The 25,955-nt window shown below is 45.0% G+C and overlaps 1 protein-coding gene across 1 annotated transcript in view; it reads right to left on the bottom strand.

Moving 5' to 3' along the window:
- The window catches only part of LOC143924231 (voltage-gated delayed rectifier potassium channel KCNH8-like), a 712,305-nt gene that overhangs the window by 251,439 nt on the left and 434,911 nt on the right, over positions 1 to 25,955 (bottom strand). The gene's annotated exons all lie outside the window — the stretch shown is intronic.

Genomic DNA, 25,955 nt, shown 5'->3' with positions numbered 1-25,955 from the left:
TAATATATTTTGTGCAGAGATAACGTATTTTGAACGTATTAGCTATACTTCATCACCCTACAGCCATATTTTGGTTTATTCTGCATTAGTTCTTAGGTAATTGAAGTTGAGAAAAACAGTCACAAAGAATAACTTCATTCAAGTGTCTTTGCTTAGTGAGTAAATCCCAGAATCTCCTGCACCTGCGTTACTCTTGACTTGTTTCATGCTGTTCCGTGTGCATGCATGATTTGTCCTGCTATGTGAAACATTGTGTTTGTATTCTCTCCACCCTCCTCCGCTGTCTGGATCATTTGCAGGGAACAGGTTGAATTCTGTAAAAGAATTCATCTAACATTCACTTGTCATTAAACAGCAGAGACAAAAACACAGCATATTGTCTTTTCAGGAAAACGTCAATCCCGGCTAACAAGGGGAATTTAAATATGACTCACTTGCCGGTAGTAGACTTGTACATAATATCCCTGGCAAGGCTCTGACCTTCATTCTCTTGCTGACTGCTGTCTCTCAAGGCAGATACTCCCTAAGGAGAATTTCTTGTCATATTATTTCCATCATTGGAGTCACTTACACTTTTATTAACGCTATCACTGCTTTTTCTATTCAGTAGGTTTTTATTGGGTTTTTAAAGGTAGACATAATAGGCAGTAGATTATTATGACAAATACAGAGTATTCAAACAGTTTGAGAATGTTGCAAACAACAGATAACATAGGAATATTATAGCAGGCATATGAAATAAGCTTTATATAGATCATACTTTAAAAAGTTGCCTATTGGGGCGTGGCCTGGTGATGTGCTAGAGCAGACGTGTGCTCTGTGAGCTCTGAGGCCGACACCGAGAAAAGTACTTAAAATCATCCAAAAAACTATATTTTTGCTACCTGGACGATGGGCCGGCGGACGGGCAAGTCTCTGCCCAAGAAAGGTGCCTCGACGGGGTCGATTAAACGATTCCTCTCCGTGGAACCGGACGAGGTGGAAGAGCAGGACGACCTAGGCCGCAAGCCGCGGGGTGGAGTAGATCTCGCCTCCCGCGATGGGCCGGACCGGAGGTCGCGCTCGCCCGAGTCCTCGGCGGGCTCGGGCGATGAGGGGGAGCAACATCCTTCTGCCGGAGCGGCGCCGAGAGTGAGCGGTCTCCCTACCACCTCCGATCTCGCCTCCATGCTACTGAACCTCGAGCGGGTCATTAAGAAGGAGGTCTCCGCAGTTCGTTCGGATCTCTCGCAAGTATTGGTTCGTGTCGAAGAGTCGGAGCAACGTCTAGATCGCCATGCGAACGCTATCCGATCCTTACAGGCGACTACACGACAACTTGCCATTTCGCATCGTACGACCGTTTACAAGATCGAAGATCAAAAGAATCGTAACAGACGTAATAACGTTCGGATTAGGGGACTTCCCGAAGCGACTGGGGACGACGACCTGTTACCGTCCGTTCGGGGCATTTTCAACAGTCTTCTGGGCCGAGCAGCTGACGCCCCCTTGAAGATTGACCGGGTGCACAGGGCACTCCGACCACGCAATCTTGCTACAGACGTCCCACGGGACATCATTTGCCGGATCCACCATTATCCTGAAAAGGAACTGATTATGCAGAAAGCTAGGGGAGCTACTCCGTTTGATTTTCATGGAGCGATGTTATCCTTTTTCCCGGACCGAGCTAAGGAAACCTTGGATCGACGCAGGGCCCTACGACCCCTCACGGAACTGCTTCGGGCGGCGTCCATTAAATATAAGTGGGGCTTCCCTGCGGCCTTGGTCGCCTCTAGAGATGGCAGAACCGCAATACTTCGATTCCCGGAGGAACTGCCCAATTTCTGCACGGATATGTCCGTTCCTATCCCGGAGCTGCCTGGATGGCAGGACGGCATCCCGCCCCTGCCCGCTGGGGCCGACCAGGGCTGGCAGAGAGTGAGCCATGCCCGCCGCACTTCTGCACCTGATTACCGCCCTTGAAATGGCAACCTGCCCTTCAGCTTGTTTACCTGTTCCAGATGTCTACTTGCATTTGTGGGACATACCGCCTGAACGCAATTGGGGGGGCTCCCTTACCAAGTTTGTGCGAGGAAGCTGACCGCCTCTGGCGGCAACGAGTTTTTGCAAGGCCACGGCTGAGTCACCTTTGGCCGTGTGGCCCATACCCCGGTACCTCCTTGGGGGCCTCAGTTTGGAGGTGAACATTGCTGTTCTTTTGCCTTATTTAATGGCGTGTTATTTTTCCCTCTCCCTCTCTGTGCCTTTGGAGCGTGACTGACTCGCGGTACCCCCCCCCCCCATTATGTATCTTACCGCCTTAGCTTCTTACCCATATTGTTCTTTACAGGCGTTTTACCGTTTTATGTTTTGGATGATGTTATCTCTAGATTTTTATGCCTTGGTGTCGGCACCGGACCGCGGGGCGCTACTTTGGACCTTTATGGTGTGGTTTGCGCCCGGCTGCCCGAGTCCCGTCCCCCCCCTTTTTGAGTGGCGTTCGTTCCCCTGTTGGGGTGGCGGGCGTGGGGGCCCTGTGGCGGTCACGCAACCCGCTCGCGCACGGCATGGAAATGCGTGCACTACTAGCTGTTCTCCGACAGCACCTTTTTTGGTTTATTTTGTTTTTCCCACTAAGGTGGGGTCTTTCATTTTCTTGTCTCCTTTCCTTCTCCTTTCCTTTTCTCTTTCACCTTTCTTATCTATTGCCTCCACCTCCTCTGATCCCCTCCCCCCTATTTAGCGGCAGACCGCCTCTGTATTGCATCGGTAATGTTGTGGTGATCGCCGTTCCTCCTCCTGAGACCCCATGGCTACTGTGAACCTTGTATCTTTTAATGTACGGGGCCTTCACGCCCCGGGGAAGAGACACAACTTATATAGGGAGCTGGACTGTTTGCGGGGGGACGTGGTCTTCCTCCAGGAGACCCACCTCACGCAGATGACTCGAGACTGCACTCACCGAAGTACCCCACGTGGTACTACAGCCTCTCCGACATTTCTAAAGCAAAAGGCGTGGCCATTGGGATTCGTAGGGGAACCGCGTTCACATTTGAGGAAATGTTGTGTGATCCTGCGGGACGTTTTCTGTTTCTGCGGGGCACCCTGGGCAGCATGCAGTGTACTTTGGCCACCTTATACTCCCCTAACAAAAACCAGGTGCGTTTCCTGGCTTCCACACTCAACTCCCTACGGAATTTTGCACGTGGATGCATTCTACTAGCGGGCGATTTTAATGTTCCCCTGGAACCTGCTTTGGACACCTCTAGAGGTGGTTCCTCGCTTTCCGGCAGGGGAGTGAGGTATATACGTTCTCGACTCCATGACCTACAGTTGATGGATGTCTGGAGAATTAATCACCCGCGGGAAAGGGACTTTACCTACTACTCTCCGGTGCACCAAACATACTCTAGAATTGATTTATGCTTCATTGATCACCAGCACCTCCCGCTCATAGTGAAGTCAAGCATTGACTCATCCCCCATTTCGGACCATGCTCCGATTTCCTTAACCATTAGAGTGGCGTCCGTACCCCTGAAATCCACTAACTGGAAGTTGAACGAGGAACTTATAGCCGAAGAGGCGGATAAAAAGGTGATGGGTGACAGTTTGGAGTTTTATTTTAAGACTAATGTCAGTCCTGAAGTTTCGCCGGGAGTGCTATGGGAGGCCCACAAGGTGTATATTAGGGGAAAGTTCATGGAATTGGGTTCTAGGAAAAAGAGAGAGCGCTTACTACAACAGTCCGACTTGTTGCGTGACATTACAGACTTAGAACGCCGGCATAAGCTGAACCAGACTCCGGCCCTTTTCCACGCCTTAACGGAAAAACGGGAGACCCTGAAGTCCCTCCTTCATTTAGATCAAAAGCGACGCTCGCGGATAGTAGCTCACCGATTTTATGAGTGGGGAGATAAGCCCAGTAGGCTGTTGGCCAACTCGGTGCGACTGCGTAAAAACGCGGCGTTTATTGCCAAAGTTAAGACCCCCTCGGGAGACCTGGTGTTCGAGACCCCCCGTATAGCCAAGACATTCAGGGACTTTTATCAGCGTCTGTATCAGGTGCACCAGGGTGTCCATGATAGAGAGGCTCGGGGACGCCTTATTGGGGACTATCTGGCCCGTGCCGCCCTCCCGAAGCTCTCCGAGGAGGTTTTGGCTTCCTTGGAGGGGGAGCTTACGGCTGCGGAGCTTCTGGGCGCCATGAAAGCTATGGCGCGCGGTAAGGCACCGGGACCAGACGGCCTCACGGTATCTTATTATAGAGCGTACGCTGACATACTGTTGCCGTATTTGACCAGATACGCTAACGTGACCTCGGACGGCGGGGACCTTCGCCCGGAGACCACTCATGCCCACATCACGGTATTACCCAAGGAGGGCAAGGACCCTAGTGACTGCGCGAGCTACCGCCCTATTTCGCTCTTGAATATTGATGCGAAGATTTATGCTAAAGCCATAGCGAATAGGCTGCTCCCCTTGGTGCCACAGTGGATTTCACGGGATCAGACAGGATTCATCCCCGGGAGGGAAGCGCGGGATAATTCTCTCCGCACACTTTCCTTGATGGCTTATGTGCGGCGGACTTCCCAGCCCACCCTGTTACTTTCCACGGATGCTGAGAAGGCGTTTGACAGGGTGGACTGGGACTTCCTTATGGCTACGCTGGCACACTTGGGTATAGGACCCACTTTGCGCTCCAAAATAGCGGCGTTGTACCACTACCCCACAGCTCAGATACGGATTAACGGTACCCTTAGTGACCCCTTCACCCTATACAACGGCACTCTCCAGGGTTGCCCGCTCTCGCCGATTTTATTTGCGATCTCCCTGGAACCATTTTTATCCCTTATTAGGCGAAACCCGAATATACATGGCGTAACGATAGGTACGACGGAACACAAATACGCGGCTTACGCAGATGATATTTTGTTTTATGTGCAACAGCCTCTGATCACCCTTCCAAATCTTATGTCCGAGTTTTCGGCCTACGGCGCGGTGTCAAATTTTAAAATCAATATGTCCAAATCGGAAATGTTAAACATCTCTGTCCCCCCCAAACAGGTATCTCACCTGAAAAAGAACTATCCCTTTACCTGGCAGTTGAGCTCCATGAAATATTTGGGCATTCAACTTACGCCCTCCCTATCGTCCCTGTTCCGCGCTAACTTTCTGCCTTTGCTCAACACACTTAGGTCAGATATCCAAAAGTGGTCCCAGCTACGACATTCTTGGCTGGGCAGAATTGGTCTGGTTAAGATGAACTTGCTGCCCAGGGTGCTCTTCATGCTTCAGATGGTCCCGTTTGGGATACCGGTGGGGTTTTTTACAATCTTGACATCTTTGGTATACCGGTACATATGGAATAGGCGAAGACCCAGGCTGAATAGATCTCTCCTCATCCGCCCTAAGTGTAGCGGGGGTTTAGCTGTACCAGACTTTAAGCTTTACTACAGGGCCGTTGTGCTGACTAGGCTCTCTGACTTGAAGTATTGCAAGGCCACGAAACTCTGGGTAAACTTAGAAACGGACCTCTGTGGCACTGACCCTTCCACGCTGATGTGGATCCCGAGGAAGTTCCGGACCCTTTTGCCTACCACGTCACCGCTTACACACTCCTCCTTGATGGTGTGGGACTCTATCTGTAAGATGTATGGCTGGTTGTATAACTCCCCCCTGATGCCCTTGGTGGGTCACGATTTTTCCCCCCGGGTAATATGGACCCTCAGATTCACCCGTGGCGGCTGGGCACTAACACATGTCTACATCAGTTCACCGGCCCATCCGGGGTGTTGCCTCTTTCTTCCATCATGGGTGACTCCCCCATATCCTACATGGATCGATGGAAACATCATCAACTATGGAACTTTGTTCGCATGCTCCCAAAGCCCTTGCGCACCTTGGCGGAGCTTACACTTGTGGAAACTGCATTTGCCGAACCTGACCCGATTGAGCGGCCGGTTTCGTACTTTTATCAGGCATTGTTGTCCCTCACTTCTACGGGTACTCCCTCCTTCCTACGGTACTGGGAAAGGGAACTGCATACGGCTCTGTCTCCGTCCCAGCAGTCACAAATCCTAACCCTGGCTCATACCTCCTCTGGATCCTCTAAGACATCAGAAATGGCGTATAAACTTTTGACCAGATGGCACTACACACCGGTTGTTTTACATAGGTTTTCTCCTCAGTCCTCCCCACTCTGTTGGCGGGAGTGCGGGGAGGTAGCCACTCATGCTCATATTTGGTGGTACTGCCCGAGGATCCGCCCATTCTGGCTGGCGATTTTCTACACGATTAAAGAAATCCAGGGGTGGGAGGTACCTAATGACCCGTGGTATGTTCTGTTCCATTGCACGGGGAGGCCGACGGGCCCCTATAAGAGGTCGATTACACCACACCTCTTAAACGCTGCCAAAACCCTCATTCCTCAGTTTTGGAAGCTGAAGACGATCCCCACGCTCCGGCGTTGGTTACTCAACGTGGATACCACATATTACATGGAGGACATGACTCTCTCCCTCCGGGGTAAATCTGAGTTGGCTACGAAGATCTGGGCCTGTTGGGTTGCCTTTAAATATTCATCTAGTTATGCAGCCATAATGTCTCAACCAGTGTGATGTGATCATAACTCTTGTTCTTACTATATCTACTGTAATTTTGCAATTGTTTATCTGAGGGTGGTCTGCCCTCCCCCCCCCCCCCCCCCGGTCTCCCACATCCCCCCCCCCCCCCTTCTTTCTCTTTTTCTCTCTCTTTCTGTTTATCTTCCCTTCCCTTTACTCTCCCTCTATTTCTGTCCACTATATTCCCTCTTTCATAATAGAAGAGGTGGGTGTATTTGACTGTTCCATTGTAACTAACGATATAATGTTGCTGCCCTTGATATTGGTTTATGTATTGATCGTTATGCTTTGTACACGCTTCTCTTCTTTAATAAACATTAATTATATAAAAAGTTGCCTATTTGCCATAAAGGATAAACAGACCAACAAAAAAGGGAAGAAATATCACTGGTGTCATACATTTCTTTTTTTAACTGCTTGTCGACTGTATAACCTAGATATATGGTGGCAAGGTGGCTCAGCTGCACCAGATCACTAATCTAGTACTTGATCTGACACTTCCGAGTACGGGGTGAGCGCCCGCCGCCAGTGACCCGGTCGTGCTGTAATTAAACACAGCACATGCCGCTCACCGGGTGGCGGTCAGTGGATTACCGCCGGCACCCATTGATCGTCATGAATTTACACAGGACTCTGGTTATGTAAACAAGGCAGAGCCCTGTCCTGTCAGTGGGAAAGTAATATATTTTCGTTCCCCCTGCAATAAGGGAATAAAATCTATTACTTCCTCTAGTGAAAGCACCACAAAAAGTTAACATAAATACTGGCTAGGTACACATTTAAAAGAGAAGTATTTTTTATTTAAATTTTTTTACAGAATCATGTTTACCTAGGTGGATGCTGCATCTGTCCCCCGCCGCCTCTGCACTGACAACTGAGCGATCGAACACCACCGATGGCTCAGTTCTCACAGCTTCCTGAGCAGAGAGCTGCTGTCAATCAGCATCTTCCCGCTCTGCTCCTCCATGCTCACTGGAGCACTGAGCTGTGGAGGGGCGGGGATCAACCATCTCAGGCTCTCAGGGGCTCGCTGAGAGTCTAAGACGGGTGTCAGTCCAGGCACTTGGTGGATCCAGAATTTACTGTCGTGATGACGCAGTGGCTGGACTGATTCCTGTGACGTCAGCAGAGAGCGGACTTCAGTTCACAGGAGTACAAAACGAATTGCACTCCTGTGATCCATAGGAGAAGCCCAGCCAAACAAGCTCAGGCTGGAGTTCTCATTTAACCCTTTCATTGCCCTAGATGTTTGACCTCTTCCCAGCCAGTGTCATTAGTACAGTGACAGTGCATATTCTAGCACTGATAACTGTATTAGTGTCACCGTTCCCAAAAAGTGTCAGCTTCCAAATGTCCGCCGCAATATCGCAGTCCTGCTATAAGTCACTAATCACCGCCATTACTAGTAAAAAAAAAAAAAACCTAGTATATTGTATATCCCATAGTTTGTAGATGCTATAACTTTTGCGCAAACCAATGAATATACACTTATTGGGATTTTTTTCTACCAAAAATATGTAGCAGAATACAATTTGGCCTAAATGTATCAAGAAATTAGATTTTTTAATTTTTTGGGGATATGTTTTATAGCAGAAAGTAAAAAATATAGTTATTTTTTTTAATTGTTGGCTTTTTTTGGAAAATATAGAAAAACGCAGTGGTGATTAAAATTTCACCAAAAAAAGCTCTATTTGTAGGAGAAAAAAAAGGACATACATTTTATTTGGGCACAGCTTTGCATGGACGCGCAGTTGTCAATTAAACGAATGCAGTGGCGTTTAGCAAAAAATGCGCTAGACATGAAGGGGAGTAAATCTTCCAGAGGTCAAGTGGTTAATCTATTTCTTTTCATATAGGTAAGTATGTAGGCTAACTTTACTGGAAACTGGGAGAGTGACATTATTGTGTTTGTTGATCTAATCATTATAATTACATAATCTCATTTAAAATGAATGAATGGATGTTTTATTTCGGTGCAACAACATACTACAGAGCTGATTTACAAAAGTCGTGCACAACGCACATTTTCATATTTACGAAACAGTGCGCCAGGAACAGAGCGTGAATCCCCAATTTACTATAGCACATGGGAGAATGCAATCTATAAGCCACTATGGACATGGCGCATGGCATCTTCAATTCAATATTAACAGAAGATGGAGGTGCCAATATTATGGGGTGATATGAGGAAGTTTAGTAACACAACTGCCCAAGTAACAAATATGCCCAAAATAGAATTAGAAAGTAACTTTTTCAGAAAAAGCCTGCTGTGCCTGCAAGTACGTTTAGAACTGCGTGAGATCAATGTAAGCAGTGCGCATGCGCAAGCGGCACTTGTGCACATTCAAATGCATTTGTTCACTGCGTGGCCAAAATCTTAGTAAATGTCTAAGCACCTCTAATGATTTTTTTTACACTCTACTTGCTTATTACAGTGATGACCACAGTAATAAGCTTTCAGTAAAATAATGTATAAAGGTTTTTATTCATGAAAGCTTGTGTACTAGTGTGATGTTGTGATTGGTCCTGGCACCATGTGATTACTGTGACCAATCACAAAGCTCACACAGGAGTAAACAATGACATTATTGTTTACTACTCTCTATGTGCTTGCTTTGATTGGTCACAGATATCACATGGTCCAAGGGCCAAGCACAGCGGCCTAGTACAATGTTTGGTAATCAGCTGTGTCCGGTGGACACAGTGGGTCACTAATTCTACCACTGCACGCTCTAGAGAGTGCACACAAGCAGGCGATCTGGGAGGACATATGGGTACGTCCACCTGCATTGGCACTGCTCCTGCACAACGGGGAGCAGTTAAGGTGCCGGTCATTGGAAAGTGAAAGTCAGCAAAGCTATACCTCATTCACTAGGTTCTGAGGTAAATCACCTTGCAAAGTGTAACTTCCCTTGCAAAGTGAACAGCCTAATTGTCTTTAGTAAATAAACCCAATGCTGGTCTTTTTGACATAACATTTCCACTTAAGACATGCATTTTGTTATTATATGTTCAGTATGAATGCAAGGGGGAGGGACCCTTAGAATTCTGATGTAAGGGAGGGATGCTTGGGACCTTTATGTAAGACATAAGGGGAAAATTGGGGGGACCCTGATGTAAAAAAGGGACTCTGATGTAAGGTAAAGGGACTTTGGGAACCTTGATTGAAGGAAGGGAACTGTAAAGTATAGGGCTCTGGGGACTCTGATCAAAAAGGGGACCCTGATGTAGGAATAATGATGTGAGGGGGAATTCTGATGTGAACGGGGGTGGGGGGGGGGTCGTCCTAACTGCTGCACTCTGATCTGTCAGCCAGCCTGGCAGTGTGACTTTACTATTAATCCCATCTGGGGGGATGCCATTTGGCATTATTGTCCTGAGCACCAGGAGACCTTGTCCTGGAACTGACTGCACCTCTTATGATGCTTCTTTATTCCCTCAGCCAATGTGTCAGGGCTTGGACTTGAACGTGGACCTTTGCTGTGTCTGGCAATGATTCTGCACTCTGAGCTATCTGAAATGCTGGACAGCACCCTGTCTGATCCATTGGACAGCCCTGCCTTGTGCCTTAACTACTTCTGATCCTTGAACTCTTTGCTCCTCCTATGAACTTCCTGATTTAAGCCATGTCTCTGCCCTTCCTGTTTGCCAGATTATTGTGCTCTCTCCAGCCAATATCTCACTTTTGTCTTCCCTGCTGCCATCCATATTTTTGCTACCATTCTTTATTGACCTTTGGCTTGTTCCTCGATTACACTTCTGCCTGATCCCAACCTACAAAAACTTGTTACTGACCCTTGGCTTATTTACTGTCTATCCTTCTGTTTGATCCTTACCTGATATATCCGCTACTGGACCCTGGCTTGCTCACTTCCTGGTGAGGTTTTTCTGAGGACCATGACCTTGTACTAGCACGCAGCAAAACCTATGTCCACCATCAGGAGCTCCGGCGAACACTGGTTAGTACTTAGGCTCTGCACCTCAGGTTAGCCCACATCTTCCGCCATGGTGACCTGCTTGTATACCTATCCTGCTGATTGGTAGGAGTTTCCCTACTGCTATAGCTACTGATCTTTGAGCCTGACCCCTGATCGAGACACAATGAGTCCAAGATCGTGATCAAGTATGCAGTATTCCAACTTTGCTGGCTACATATTTGTTCCTGGATGCCAGGCCTAGAGCTTGAATCTTCAAAGGTCAAAAATGGTAAAGTCAAAATTTTCTTTTATAACCTACTGTCGCCTGCTGACAGCTAAAAATACTAACAGCGTTTTAAAAAGTAAAAAAAACTAGAGATACAAGCTGGGCTAAAGGTGGTACAAAGTTTAACAACTATTTAAATGTCAACAGACAACTTCATATTCTAAGCAATAAGATTTTGTGTAGTTATTACTATTGTGTTTCCTTCTAGCTGCTGTTCAGCAAAACTCCAGCTGTCGACTGCTCTTGCCTAACATCTAAAATCTGAACTAGCATTCTGCTCACATTTTCTTACCTTGAACAATAGCATATAAAGCTCATCGGCCAGTAAACATGATACATTAGCCGAGAAAGTTAAAGTTTGTTTTGAGCAAGTAAAATTGAAAGACTGCTGTATAATTGTCTTTAACTTGAGATGGAAGTCTGAACCCCTGTGTGGCTGCTTCAGATCAAATGTACCTACAATCAATTAGCAAGATAAGCAGATATTCAGGAACTTGAGAAATAGATTGGATTGGTATGAGAACCATTCTGTAGAAGACACGCATAAAAAAACATCCAAACACCAATATGATATGAACGTAATGTCATGCTGATTCGGAGATAAAACGGTTGCTTGGAATAATACTGATTTATTCCTCTAAACATTTTACACAGAGCCTATTGGGATTTGTATCAGCACAGCTGATAGACTCTTAGACTCTATAGACTCTTTTGAAAATGTATGTTTTGAGAATTTGGTGCAAGTCAAACGTTTATTACTGACAAAGTTATTACATCTATGGGTGATATTGCAAAAGTCAACATAAGAAGCAGATAATTGCCTTGGGCAAAACCCTGGCTTCTACTGGCTAAATGACAGCTCTAATATTCACATATGGTGCTAGTGAATCAAAGTATTTATGGTCTGGTGAATGCTGCTTAATTTCATTCAGCCCTGCCAAAGGTAATGTACTGTGGTTTTGTTCATGTCTTATTATTAATGACTAAAATATCCTAATTAAAACGTTTTTGCTGGGTACATTTAAAATACTGAAATACTGCAATGCTCTGCAAATATGTACCTTCAAAGCCAAAATTTGAAGAACTCCAAAAAAAATGGGACTAATAGGAGAAGCAGTTGTTGAATGCAGGTGTTAGCATGGAACTATGCTATGTACAGTATTTAACGTATTATATGCATTTACCTTACAGCCCAGTGAACAGAGTACAGAGCTCAAAAGAATGTAACCTACAGTCCAGGAGCCATAAAGTATATAACAACAATAATATGTATCACATAGCACAGCATACAGAGTACAATGAGCAGGACTATACAATAGAAATAATACATTACATATTCCTGACAACTGCACCTCATATGCTGTTCTCCACATTGCACATTCAAGATTGCTGCACTTAATAAAACCAGCCCCTCAGAAAAGCAACCTTGCTCCTTCTCCAAACAAAAATGTCTTGAAGCCATCATCCACTTCTTACTCCTGTACCTCTCTTCCACCGTTTACCTCTGCACCGTTCTTCCACTGTTTACCTTTAGGCTTTCTGCAGTCCTCTTCCATCATTAATCTGTGCAAACCTACTCCACCACTCACCTTTGCACCCATCTTCCACAGCTCACCTCTGCACCCCACATATAGAATCCATCTCTACTTCAATAGTTTTTCTATTGTTTTTCACAAAGAGGAAAATATAGCAATGCTTTCTGATAGCAAAGTGTACAGGTGTACAATGGAGTGATAAAAAGTTTGTATAAATCAATCAAAGAAGTGGTAAAGAGCAAAATATCCTTCAATACACTGCTAAGTCAAGCATCATGCTCTTAAGAGTAGGATGTAATGGTAGCTGTCATTCATGGTTGTAACCCACCCTGTGGTCAAGGAAACAAGGGAGGGCTTATATCAAAATCTATATATTTATATTATAGATATATAACTATGTAATCAAATTCAAATACAACACTCAATCACCCCTCCATTAGGGAAGGAGAGTGTCAGGTCACCTGAGACCAGGTGACAGATGCACTCCATAGGAGTTAGGAAGTGCACCGCTAGGTAGTGGACCTTAGGACTGACTGCTGCGGATTGTACCCAGGGAGATTCAGGCCACAGGTCTACAGGATCACTAACACAGATCCCAATGGGAGCTGGAGCATAGATTCCCCAGGGCGCAGAGTCTAAGAGCCAGCAGGTGTTTGCCAGAGCCTCCAGTGGTGAGGATGGACTTCGCTGTAGTCTGGCTCCCGGTCGCGGCCCCTAGAGTCTCACAGCTCACGCTCACAGTAGACTACAGGAGAAGGAAGCAGCAGGCTGGAACAACAAGGATAGTAAGGGAATAAAGCTGAGGTCAGGGCAACTAGCAGACAGGAACAACAGAGTACAAGCCAAAGGTTCAGGGTCACAGGCAGACAGGGATGGTCGGGGACATGCCAAAAGGTCAAGGTCACAAGCAGACAGGAATCGTTGAGAACACGCCAAGGTCGGTAACATAGACAAACGTAGAGCACACGGCAAGCAGGAAACAGGAAACCAAACACACAATGGATACACAATGGTTGATCAGCACTGCTGGTTTGTAGTGCACAGGTTAATATAAGGTTCCCTGATAGGGCCTGGAGTGGAGCCACGATTAGAGGAGAGGTTATAAAAACCACCAGGTGGAAGTGGCTAGCCTCTTAGTCTGAACACATGAGAGGTAAGCAAATAGAGGAAGATTACTGCATAACCATGACAGAGAGGATACCATAGAGAGATAAGTCTGAGTACAAAGAATACAAAGACAAAGAAAGGGGTAAGAAAAGCAGTACAGGAAGAAAAGGGGGAAGAGGAAAAGGACAGGTAGGAGAAGAATACTCGCCCTGGAGCCTGTCCCCGCCCAACCACTATTCCAACATTATTCAGATAGCTATAGGTAAGACAGTTAAGGGTTCCAACTTTTGTCAAACAGCGATTACTTATCTCGAAGCGTACTAACAATTTTTTCATTAGGCATAATTAAAGTAAGTTTGTACTTCAACAAGGAAAAGTCAACCACAGGGCTTTTCCAAACCATGGCAATCACTATCTTAGCTGCCAGGAATATAAAACCAATTAACATTTGAGCGTGTTTGGGAATATTTTTGATTATTTCATTAAGAAGTGATCCGGGATTGAATTGGTAGTCAGAAACTTCTAACTTTGGAGCCTGTTCACCATACGTGTAGGACCGTTCCCACCCGACCACACTTCAAGGAGCATAGGGGGAGGTATCAGTATACACAAGACTCCTCATCTATTTCCTCACCCAAATCCCTTTCCCACACCAATCAGTGGGACACTTTGGTTGGTGTACCAAGAAGTACCCTATACAACCCTTGTTGAACCGCATCTTGGAAACATACAGTATCTCACAAAAGTGAGTACACCCACCACGTTTTTGTAAATATTTTATTATATCTTTTTATGTGACAACCAGTGTTAGTCATCTCACTTTAAAAAAGTAATTAGTTCAGTTACAAATTACTTCTCCCAAAAAGTAATTGCGTTAGTAACTCAATTACTACATTGGAAAAGTAATTAGTTACTCAGGAAAGTAATTGTGACATTCTTTTAAATATTCTATAATGCAATTACCTTCTATAACATCTTTAATATCAAAGATGCTTATATTAACTGATTGAAGAATAAAAACACTATATACAGTATTTTAGAACATTTGTTGAGGGGGGTGGCAGTGGTGGTACTTGAGGGGGTGGCAGTGGTGGTACTTGAGGGGGTGGCAGCGGTGGTACTTGGGGGGTGGCAGTGGTAGTGGTGTACTTGGGGGGAGGCAGCGGTGGTACTTGGGGGGGTGGCAAAGGCGGTGGTGTACTTGGGGGGTGGCAGGCAGCGTGGTTCTTTGGGGGGGGTGGGGGGGTTGCTAGCGGTGGTGGTGCCATCCTCTCTCACCACCACCACCTCTGCCTCTTACTGATCCCATCCCCCACCACCACTGATCTCATCCCTATCCTATCCCCCCATCACTTCTGTTGTTGAAGTGATGGTGGGTGGGTAGGGATGGGATTAGTAAGAAGCAGAGGTGGTGGAGGACTTGGGATGGATCAATTGCACTGCAATTCGAATCATCAGTCACTTACTTGAATGCCTTCTTTTTGCTATAATAAATATCCCCATTGAAAAAAAAAAGGCAATTTTTTTTTTCTCAGTTTAGGCCGATATGTATTCTTCGACATATTTTTGGTAATAAAAATCGCAATAAGCGTATATTGATTGGTTTGCAGAAAAGTTATAGCATCTACAAAATAAGGGAAAGATTTATGGCACTTTTATTATATATTTTTTTTTACTAGTAATAGCGATCAGCAAATTTTATCGGGACTGCGGCATTATGGTGGACAGATCGGACACTTTTGGCACATTTTTGGAATCACTGGCATTTACACAGCGATCAGTGCTATAAAAATGCACTGGTTACTGTGTAAATGTCTCTGGCAGGGAAGGTGTTAACAGTAGGGGCGATCAAGGGGTTAATTGTGTGTCCTAGGGAGTGAATCTAACTGTGGGGGGATGGGACTGCCTGAGTGAGGAGACCTTAGTATGAACAACAGATTGCTCTCCTTACCCCTGACGGAAATCTGTCTGTTTACAGTGACAGATCTCCGTTCTGTCTCTATTTGAATCAATCGCTCCCGACAGTTATTGCGACCGCCAGGCACGCGCTTTGGCTCCTGTGTCTCGCCGCCAAAGGTGAACACACGCAAGGTAATGTCGTTTCGCCCAGGGGAGCCAACCTGGCACAGTACAACTGTGGCGGCTGGGTGGGAAGGGGTTAAGACAAAATTGATCTTTAAAAAAATATTTATTAAAATATATGAATATAATCAATACATAACGCTGGATTACATATTGCTGACGCTTTGGTATACAAATCCTTAATGGCAGTTCATGTTCCACTCTCCTCTCCTGCACTGAAATCCCCAGCTAGTCTGACAAGGCTTTAATATATGGATCCTTTATGGAAAATCACATTCCACTCCACTCTCCTCTCCTAAAAGTGCCACTAGACCAGGTGTGGTTTTTGTTTAAGGTGAGCTGCTAGCATATAAACAATGAAAAATAAAACATTACAAATTGTGCTCTACTAATGCAGCGTGCTTTTGGGGATGGATGTACCTAGGATTGGACGGCCATATAAGAAGAAATCCAGTATATGAGCCTTGGTGTGATCCAATCTACCCAGCAAGATAATGAGTACCAGTACAGCTAGGTCCTTTTCTGGCTCCTATCTAAGCATTCCTAAAAACGTATTCTGCGATTTATTTTACAGGCTCACCTGAATATATCCCCACATTGTCCATCTGCAAGCCAGATCGATCGAATCGTTCCTTTCCCCACTTCCCCCTTTGTGGGTCGGGGGTCAGCGTGTGTGTGTGTGGGGGGGGGGGGGTTCTTTTCTACTCTGGCCCTCCTAGCGCTGGGTAATTATTATTATTATTATTCAGGATTTATATAGCGCCAACAGTTTGCGCAGCGCTTTACAATATGAGGGCAGACAGTACACTTACAATACAAATCAATACAGTAGGGATCAGAGGGCCCTGCTCGTTAGAGCTTACAATCTAGAAGTAATGGTGGTTTATGGGGACAGCAGCGGCGACCTCCTCTGACGCGGGGCTCTTCTTAAAGCACACAAAATACCAAGAGTGAAGCTCCTTAAGAAGCGATCTCGAAATCGTGAAACATGTTGAGCAGAGCATCTAACGCCTTTTAATCAATGGGACAAGTGGACACCCCATCATTATATGCCACACCTCAGTGGAAGTATTTTCAAAATAGAACTAAAGACTCCACAGCAAGGATTATAAAGTGGCATTCTTGGGTGTCTCTTAGGGATTCATCCCTGGGTCCCTGATCCAGTTTTCTTTTTTTTCCCCCTTTTTTTCTTTTGTCATTCTATTTTTTACCTTTGATGTTAATTGTCCTTTTCTAATAAATTACATGTAACCCCCGTTTTATCTATGTACATACATTTGTGAACTTTGAATACATTTTTTTTTTAATTCTATACGTGCCTATAAAGTCCATCTCTCTTTCTAAGAAAATGTTTTCAATTGGGTCCAATTTGGGCATTTTCACTTAGGAGTGTACTCACATTTGTTGCCAGCAGTTTAGACATTAATGGCTGTGCATTGAGTTACTATTAATTAATTAGCAACGTCAGTATGATCCTTCTGGGGTTTCAGAATAATGTTAATGTAGGCTCTATTAGAGTCCATGTCTATCTGATCCCTTTTTTGTATAGCATTAAAGTAAGAGACCAAATAGGGTTCTAGCAGTGAGATTAATTTTTTTAGACTGCAGAGCCTGCTTGATAGCCAGAAGAACGTCTTCTATAGTGAAATCCCTCTCCATTAAAGCTCAGTGATTGCCTGATATGGAAGGGAGGGGTAGTTGGGAGGTGAAGTTGTCAAAGGCCTGTTGGGTTGAGGTGTGAATGTCTTTTACAGAGATTTGTAAAAGGAGTAAAACTCCTTCAAAACTGCATAAAAGAGCCATCTGAATTCCTAAGTTTAGGAATGGGGAAAGTTGGCTGTCTGGGGGTCAGTTTCCTACCCAGCAGTCTTTGCTTGTTTGAGAGTAATACAGAACTAATATCTCCAGTCCTAGTCCACTGGACCCCTCACTCACTGCTCACCTCTCCACTCTTCATCCACAGCTCACTTCTGCACCCTTCTTTCACAGCTAACCTCTGCATTACTTACCCACAGCTTACCTCTGTCACCACTTATCAACAGCTCACCTCTGCACCCCATATTCATAACTTATCTCTGCACCTCTCCTCCATAACTCACCTCTTTAACCCTTGTCCACTTCATATTTCTAAACCCCCACCCACAGCTTACTTCTGTAATCTTGTCCACAACTCACCTCTGCACCCCTTGTCTACAGCTTACCCTTACACCCCTGCACACTTGCAGACCTCTTCAGTCACTCACTTCAGCTTTCTCCTATTTTACACCAACCAGCCTGTTCTATTACCACCGGTGGATCAACATGGTCTTCTACTTTTGCCATTTTGCTGTACACACTTCTCCTTCATTACTCCTCCTGTGCTCCTTAACAGGTTCTTGAACAGGAGCCTGACCAGCAGGGGTGTGGAAAATATACAGAGTGGGCATCAGCGGCATCAGCACCCAAGGCACCAGGTAAGAAATGTGAGGTATGTGCTTCATGTCCTAACGTCTGGAGAAGAGACGCTTGAGAGAGGATATGATTTCAATTTACAAAAACCATATTAATGACCCCACAATAGGGATACAACTTTTTCGGGGGAGGGAGTTTAACAAGACATGTAGCTACTCATTAAAATAGAAAAAAAGAGGTTTAAGCTTAAACTACGTAGAGGGTTCTATTAACTATTAACTATTAGATAAGCACCTGAACAACCGCAACATATAGGGATATACAATGTAATACTAACATATAATCACACACATAGGTTGAACTTGATAGACGTGTGTCTTTTTTCAACCTCACCTACTATGTAACTATGTAACTATGTAATAGGCTTCCCCACTGACATGAATGAAAAACAAAAAATTGCTGCCAATAATAAAAGTATTGTGAAAAAATGTGAAAGAAAAAAACGGCTTGGGGGTCCCAACCCCCAATCCATACCAGGCTCTTTGGGCCTGGTATGGATTTTAATAGCAACCCCTTACCAAAATTTCAAAAAAACAGAATGGAGTCCCCCCAGAATCCATACCAGACCCTTATCCGAGCATGCAGCCTGGCAGATTAGAAAAGGTGGGAGGAGGGGGAACGAGCGAGCACCTTCCCCTCCTGGACAAAACCAAGCCACATGCCCTTAATATGGGGGGGGGGGGGTGCTTTGGGTACAGTGTACTATACTTATTCACTAAAAAAGTGTTAAAAAGAAAAAAAACATACACACACAGTTTTTGACAATTCTTTTATGAAAATAAAAAACAATGTCCCCCGATGTAAATCCATTGTCAATCATGATGCCCACTGCACCTAAAAAAAAGGTAGGAAAAAAAGCTCCGCCTGCTCCACCATTTGACAGTTCTAAAATAGGTAAGGGGTGGGGCACACAGCATGCACCAATTGGTGATGTCACATGGGGGCGATGCCGCTAGGTGATGTCACCAGGTGGCTCGCCCCTTACCTATTTAAGAGCTGTCAGATGGTGGAGCAGGCAGACGGCGGTTAGCCTTTGTCGTGGGTGGAGCTTTTATTTATTTTATTTTTTCGGGTTCGGTGGTGCAGTGGGCGTCGTGATTGGTGATGGATCTACATGGGGGGGCATTGTTTTTTCATTTTTAATAATGGAATTGTCAAAAACTGTGTGTGTGTTTTTTTATTTCTTTTTGGCACTTTTTTGGTGAATGGGGGGGGGGGGGACGAGGAGGGGTAGGATCTACATGCGTAAGTACATGTATGTTTTTAAGACTCACTTTCAAGGCACCCCCAATTCTAGAATGTGGGCTGGTATTAACATGCTGTCCCCCATACTAGGAAGATACATTCCTGCAAGCCTGGTGTTCCAAGATGGTTAGCTCTGGGTGTGGTGGGCCACGCAGCTTTTATTTTTTTCATTTCCAAACCATTAAAAAAATATATAAATTAAAATGTTAATCCAAGAAATGTTGAAAATTCAACAATTTCACAGTTCAACCAGGAAAATCTTATTTTCTAACTGGTTGAGAGAATGCAGGGAAGGTAGCATTTACACTTTTCTTGTGGATACTACATTAATGACCCTCTTCATTGATAAACAGATGTTGCAAGTGTTGCAGAATATAATTTTTCCTGGGCAAATGTTGGGCTTTATATAAAAGGTGAATGTTGCGTTAAAGATTTCCGGTGAGTTTTGGGTAAATGTCAGACATTTTACTCAAACTTTGGTAGACATATTCCTAAGTAAACTGAGATTTACACTCAAAATATGTCAAAAATCAATAATATAACACATGTTAAATTCAGCTGTTTCCTGCAATAAAGCCTTTAAGTGAATTCATCCTATAATTTGCTCTATCTATGTATCTTTTCATTCTCAAGATGACTTTTTCTAAACAACAATCTGGACAGTGTAGTGTATAGAAAAACTATGCTAACATCTTGAGAGTTCAGCCCTTATATAATTTTGCATTTATTAGTCAAATTATAGGGTAAGCATTTCCAGAAATAATGAATGTGCCATGTGCGTAAGAAATAATGGCTGCTGTTATGCATTGAAAGAGATGAAACTACGGTATATCATGAGCCCTGTATGGTTTTTAAGCGTGACAAATTCATCACTGTAACAGCGTATTGTTCAAATGAGCTAAGTGGGATGAATGCTTTGCTGTGCTTGCTATTTTGGACAGGATGTTTTATAATGTGAAGAGGAGGTTTCCAATTGTTTTTATTTTCTGACACACACAGCAAAAGCCAAGAAAAATCAACTTATAAGTCAGAATAAAAGACTAAAGGGCATGTATAATGTGCATATGTTGGTGTTGCATCCATATTATAGTCAGGACTAAAAAGAAAACATATTCTATAATGTTAGACAAGTCGATAAAAAATGTATCAATTTCATATTTTATTCAGCAGGTAAAGATTAGGGATGAGCTTCGTGTTCGAGTCGAACGTACGTTCGACTCGAACATTGGCCGTTCGGCCGTTCGGCGAATTCCGAACGTTTTGGCCGTTCGCGTCAAAATTCGAGTGACGCGCGCGCGGACCACAATGCACTGCGTTGGCGCAGTGCATTGCTGCCCGATGATTGGCCAAGCATGCACTGTGACCCGCATGCTTGGCCAATCGCAGCGCCGGCAGCGAGGAGAGCCATGATTGGCCACAGGCATCCTGCCTGTGGCCAATCATAGCTCAGGCTGTGTAGTGCACGCCCCACACTATATAAGGCCGCCTTTAAGGCGGCCTCCTGTAGTGTGTTACTTTGCATCTGAAGCAGTGGGTGTTCTGTGTACCTTCAACACAGTACACACCAATCGTTTTTGGCTGATTTCCTATCTTGCTGCTGTGTAGTGGTTGTTGTCTGTGCCCTGACTGCAGTATACACCACTATATTCACCTCACCTATATAGCTAGTGATCTAGCTTTAACCACTTAACAACTGCCCATTGCCGATTAACGGCTTCAGGGCGGTTGTTTAACTCAGAGAGGCCGTTAATTAACGGCCTCCCAGAATTCTGCTCTCGCGTGCCCCGAGGTGTGCGCACTCGAGAGCATCCGTGACCGCCGGGTCCATAGGACCCGGCGCATCACGGTAAACGGCCGCTCATAGCGGCCGTTTACCACGTGATTGCTCTGTCAAATGACGGAGTGATCACTTGGAAACAAACCGGCGTCATGTTATGACGCCTGTTCCTCCCTCCCCTTTCTGTACCGATCGGTACAGCGGAGGGGAAAGAGATCGGTGTCAGCAGCGATGTGGGCTGCATCTGCAGTGCCCACATCGCTGCTCACCGAATTTAACGCCTCAATTCCCTGCCAATACTCTGCAATACCAGTGCATACTCTGCAGTACCCTGCCATTACTCTGCAGTACCCCGCCATTACTCTGCAGTACCCCGCCATTACTCTGCAGTGCAGTACCCCGCCATTACTCTGCAGTGCAGTACCCTGCCATTACTCTGCAGTGCAGTACCCTGCCATTACTCTGCAGTACCCCGCCATTACTCTGCAGTACCCCGCCATTACTCTGCAGTGCAGTACCCCGCCATTACTCTGCAGTGCAGTACCCTGCCATTACTCTGCAGTGCAGTACCCTGCCATTACTCTGCAGTACCCCGCCATTACTCTGCAGTACCCCGCCATTACTCTGCAGTGCAGTACCCCGCCATTACTCTGCAGTGCAGTACCCTGCCATTACTCTGCAGTACCCCCCATTACTCTGCAGTAACCCCCATTACTCTGCAGTACCCCCCAATACTCTGCAGTACCCGCCATTACTCTGCAGTACCCCCAATACTCTGCAGTACCCTGCTATTACTCTGTAGTACCCCGCCAATACCCCGCCAATACTCTGTAATACCCTGCCATAAATTGCCATACCCAGCCATACTCAGAGATACCCAGCCATACTCGGTGATACCCTGAAATACCCAGCCATAGACGCCCCCCACCCCTCATCGCCCTCCGGTGCTTCTACCAACTCGCCAGTATCTTTTTTTTATTTTTTATTTCAGGCTTCCCAGCCTAGAGGTGAGATGTGGGGTCATATTGACCCCCCAGATTTCACTGTAAAGAGGACCTGTCACCCCATATTCCTATTACAAGGGATGTTTACATTTCTTGTAATAGGAATAAAAGTGATCAAAAATATATTTTTGGGAAAAAAAATGTCAAACTAAAATAAATAAAGTAAAATGAACAATAAAAAAATAAAATAAAAATTAAAGCGCCCATGTCCCCATGTGCTCGCATGTGCCACACATGTGAGGTATCGCCGAGAATGTTAGAGCGAGAGCAATAATTCTAGTCCTAGACCTCCTCTGCAACTCAAAACATGTAACCAGTAAAAAAATATTTAAAGCGTCGCCTATGGGGATTTTTTAAGTAGCGACGTTTGGCGCCATTCCACGGGCATGTGCAATTTTGAAGAGTGACATGTTTGATATCTATTTACTCAGCATAACTTCATCTTTCACTTTATGCAAACATTGGGCTAACAAGTGGTTAATAATAGAGCTTGCAGTCAGTAGTGTTAGGAGATAGTGCGTGCTGTCTGCGTGCTTTGTACCCAGTACATACCGCTATAATATAGGGCAGGCCCCTACTTTCAAACATCCAACTTACAAACATCTCCTACTTGCAAACGCAAGGAGACAGCAGCAAGTGAGATGAAAAAAGATGGACGACAAAACAAATTATACAGGGGTGATAACCCTTTCCTATGTTTTCCAAAAAGCTTAAAGATAGTTTTTTTGACTGGAGCTACACTTTAAAAATGTACCGGTTGAAAATGACAAACAGATTCAACTTAACACAACAAACCTACACAGTCCCTGTCTTGTTTGCACCGCCTGTATACTGCTGTTCTGAGTATATAGGGCCTGGGGGCCACACGCATTTCCTTTTTTTAATATGGGTACGGGGTTCCCCTTAATATGCGTACAAGACCCAAATAGGCTGGTAATGGGCAGGGAGGGCTACCCATGCCATGTTTCTCAATGATTTTCAACCATATTGCAGGAACCAGATATAACATTAAAACCGCAAGCAGTTTTAAATGGTGTTATTTCCGTTTAATGTCATTTTGTGCAGGGACTGTTCTAAACACGGGATACACGTGGCACTTCACAGGCATACAACAGACACCCCGCAGGCACCATATTTAAAGGAATATTTCACTTTTTTTTTTTCACTTTAATCGTCATTAAAATCAGTGCTCCCGCCAAAACGGTAGTTTTTAAAACTTTTTTTTGCAGTGACCCATGTCCCCTGAGGCAGGAGGCAGGTCGCCAAACCCTTTTTAGGACACTATCTTGCATATTAGCCGTTAAAATGAGCACTTTCCAATTCGAACGTTCGAGTCCCATAGACTTCAATGGGGTTCTAACGTTCGTACCGAACGCGGGGGTCGTTCGCAAGTTCTGGTGCGAACCGAACCGGGGGGTGTTCGGCTCATCCCTAGTAAAGATGTAAGCTCCTTTTTACCTGTTTTCCAGTTTCTTACTCTCTGCCAAAAAAAGCCCAGTTTACAGGGATCTGTAGTCCAATCTAAAGTTACATGGACAAGGGAGTCAGAACAGTGACTTAAAGTGGTTGTAAACCCTTACAAACCACTTTGACCTACAGGTAAGCCTAGATTAAGGCTTACCTGTAGGTCCAAGAAATATCTCCTAAACCTATACGGTTTAGGAGATATTTACCTGAAGACAGCCACCGATGTCTACGACGCATGCGCCGTAGACAGCGGCGCGCAGGTGCACTGGGCAAGCCGCAGATTGCCGCGAGTGTTGGCTCCCGTGCGCATGTGTGGGAGTGATGTCATCGCTGCTCCGGCGAATCACAGCACCGGAGCAGAGAGACCCAGCAAGAAGATGGATGCTCGGAACTACAGGGGACAGCGGTGACTTCGCTGGCTCCTGTGTCAGGTAAGTGCGATGCATAGTAGTCCGTTATGCTTTACCTTTGCAGGGAGACAAAGAGGAAGTGAACCCAAATGCTGTAGCTGCTGACGTTTAATAAAAGTACACTTACCTGTCTAGGGATCTAGGGCTATCCTCACCTGGGCCAGTTCTTTGCTGGTCTTTGGGTCTCCAGCACCAATCTGTTTACTGTGGGAAGCCAGATGTGACTCCTTACGGCTTCACGGCTGGCTTCCCACCACACTTGCATGAGTTGGTATGCTTTGTGAACGGACTCGCAGCCTCCTGGGACCTGGGGGCCAAGGAAGTTGCAGTTGGAGGAGAGGAGAACTTGCAGTTGAATCACCTAGGTGTTTTGGAGTAAAGAGTTCCGCTTTGAGCTGGTCATACACTAGTAGATTTTCGAACAAAAAAATATTCGTATGCGTATTCATACAGCAACTCTTTGTACATTTAATGACTGAACATGTCATTCATTAGAACTTCGAAATTTTGTGTGCTTTTAACATAAAATTTTGGGTTGAATGTAATTTTCTGAACAAAAATTGCATGCGCTTTCAGAAATTTGTTCATTAGAGAAAAAAAATTCCATGCTGCTCCTTTGAATTTTCTTGTCACTGTTGTTGAAAATGAATGCTTATTGGAACCCACTAACAGTTAGAAAATCGAACAAATGTTCCTAAACCAAAAAATTTCAAACAAAAATTCTAATTATGTATGTCCAGCTTTATTTCAGTGACTTGTCATTTACGGATGACTTTGTCCAAGGTTTTAAACGAGTAGGGCCTAAGCTCTTTTGGTCCTAATTCTCCTATGGATCACGATAACTTTTCCTTTGCGGATTACTTTGTCCAAGGTTTTAAAGGACAAGTAGGGCCAAAACTCTGCACTCCTGTGATCCATTTTCAACCAACATTAGGCCAAAGTTCACTGTCGGCTGACATCACCAAGCTGGTGCAGGCTCTACATAGACCCTGCATTTACAGTCGGGATCCACCTAAATGCCTGGGCCAGCAGCTGGCTCAGTGCACTGCTGGGAGACTGAACCAGTTGTTCCCAACCGCTCTACAGCCCAGTGCTCCAGTGAGCACTGGAAGGGCAATCACCATCCAACCTGCTCACCGAAGACTGCGAAATGAGCTATCAGTGATCAGTAATTTACAGAGCATTTGCAGAGCCTTCAGCAGTCTCCAGTTTGTAAATGTTGAACACTTCAAAGCTTGTTGAAAGTGCTGCAAATGCTTTGTAAAAGCTTGCTGTTCACACTGTTATTGTACAAGCTGAAACCTGTGTGAAACAAGACTAAATTTAATTTTTCTCTTCAAGTACAACCGTAAGATAAGCAAATTTAAACTACTGTAGTTAAATAATAAAGCCTGTGGTCTGTTCAATCATTTGCAGTGCATGCTGTTTTCTTAAGGAGAGATGGGGACCCTAATCTGGACAGCATAAAGTACCCTAATTTACTCTCACCAGAACTTCTCTATGATACAGGAGGCAATCAGTTACAGTAAAACCTTGGATTGTGAGCATAATTTGTTATGGAAACAGGCTTGTAATCCAAAGCACTCTTATATCAAAGCAAATTTTCCGATAAGAAATAATGGAAACTCAAATGATTCATTCCACAACCATTTATTCATAAGTCCTTCAGTTTATAGTCCATATAAAACAGATTATAGCAATGTGATAGGTTGTGTTACCATAAAATGTCCATCCACAAATGGAAGCCTCCACAATGGGATTAGAGGCAATATCCAGCAGGCGCTACAGAGTATGAAAGAGAAGAGTGTAGTAATATGGTTACATTTAATGAAGGTACAACATTTAGCAACTCACATGTTTGATGATTAAAAAAGGCACATCTAAGTATGCAAGCATCCGGGGAAAAGCTGTCCACATAGACCGTCCTCCGCACCGCCATCTCTCACCACTGTTAGTCTGCAATCATGACCGAGAAGACTACCATGCAGTAGAGTGATCTGAAACCGCTTGTGGAGCGCAGCATGGAAGGGGTGACGTAGATGGTGGTGCGGAGGACGGTCTATGTGGACAGC

The sequence above is a fragment of the Lithobates pipiens genome, unplaced genomic scaffold (assembly GCF_037356315.1).
Source record: "Lithobates pipiens isolate NorthernLeopardFrog02 unplaced genomic scaffold, aLitPip1_a1.2 Scaffold_22, whole genome shotgun sequence".
NCBI classification, from domain to species: Eukaryota; Metazoa; Chordata; class Amphibia; order Anura; family Ranidae; genus Lithobates; species Lithobates pipiens.
This window is presented reverse-complemented; position numbering and strand designations above follow the sequence as displayed.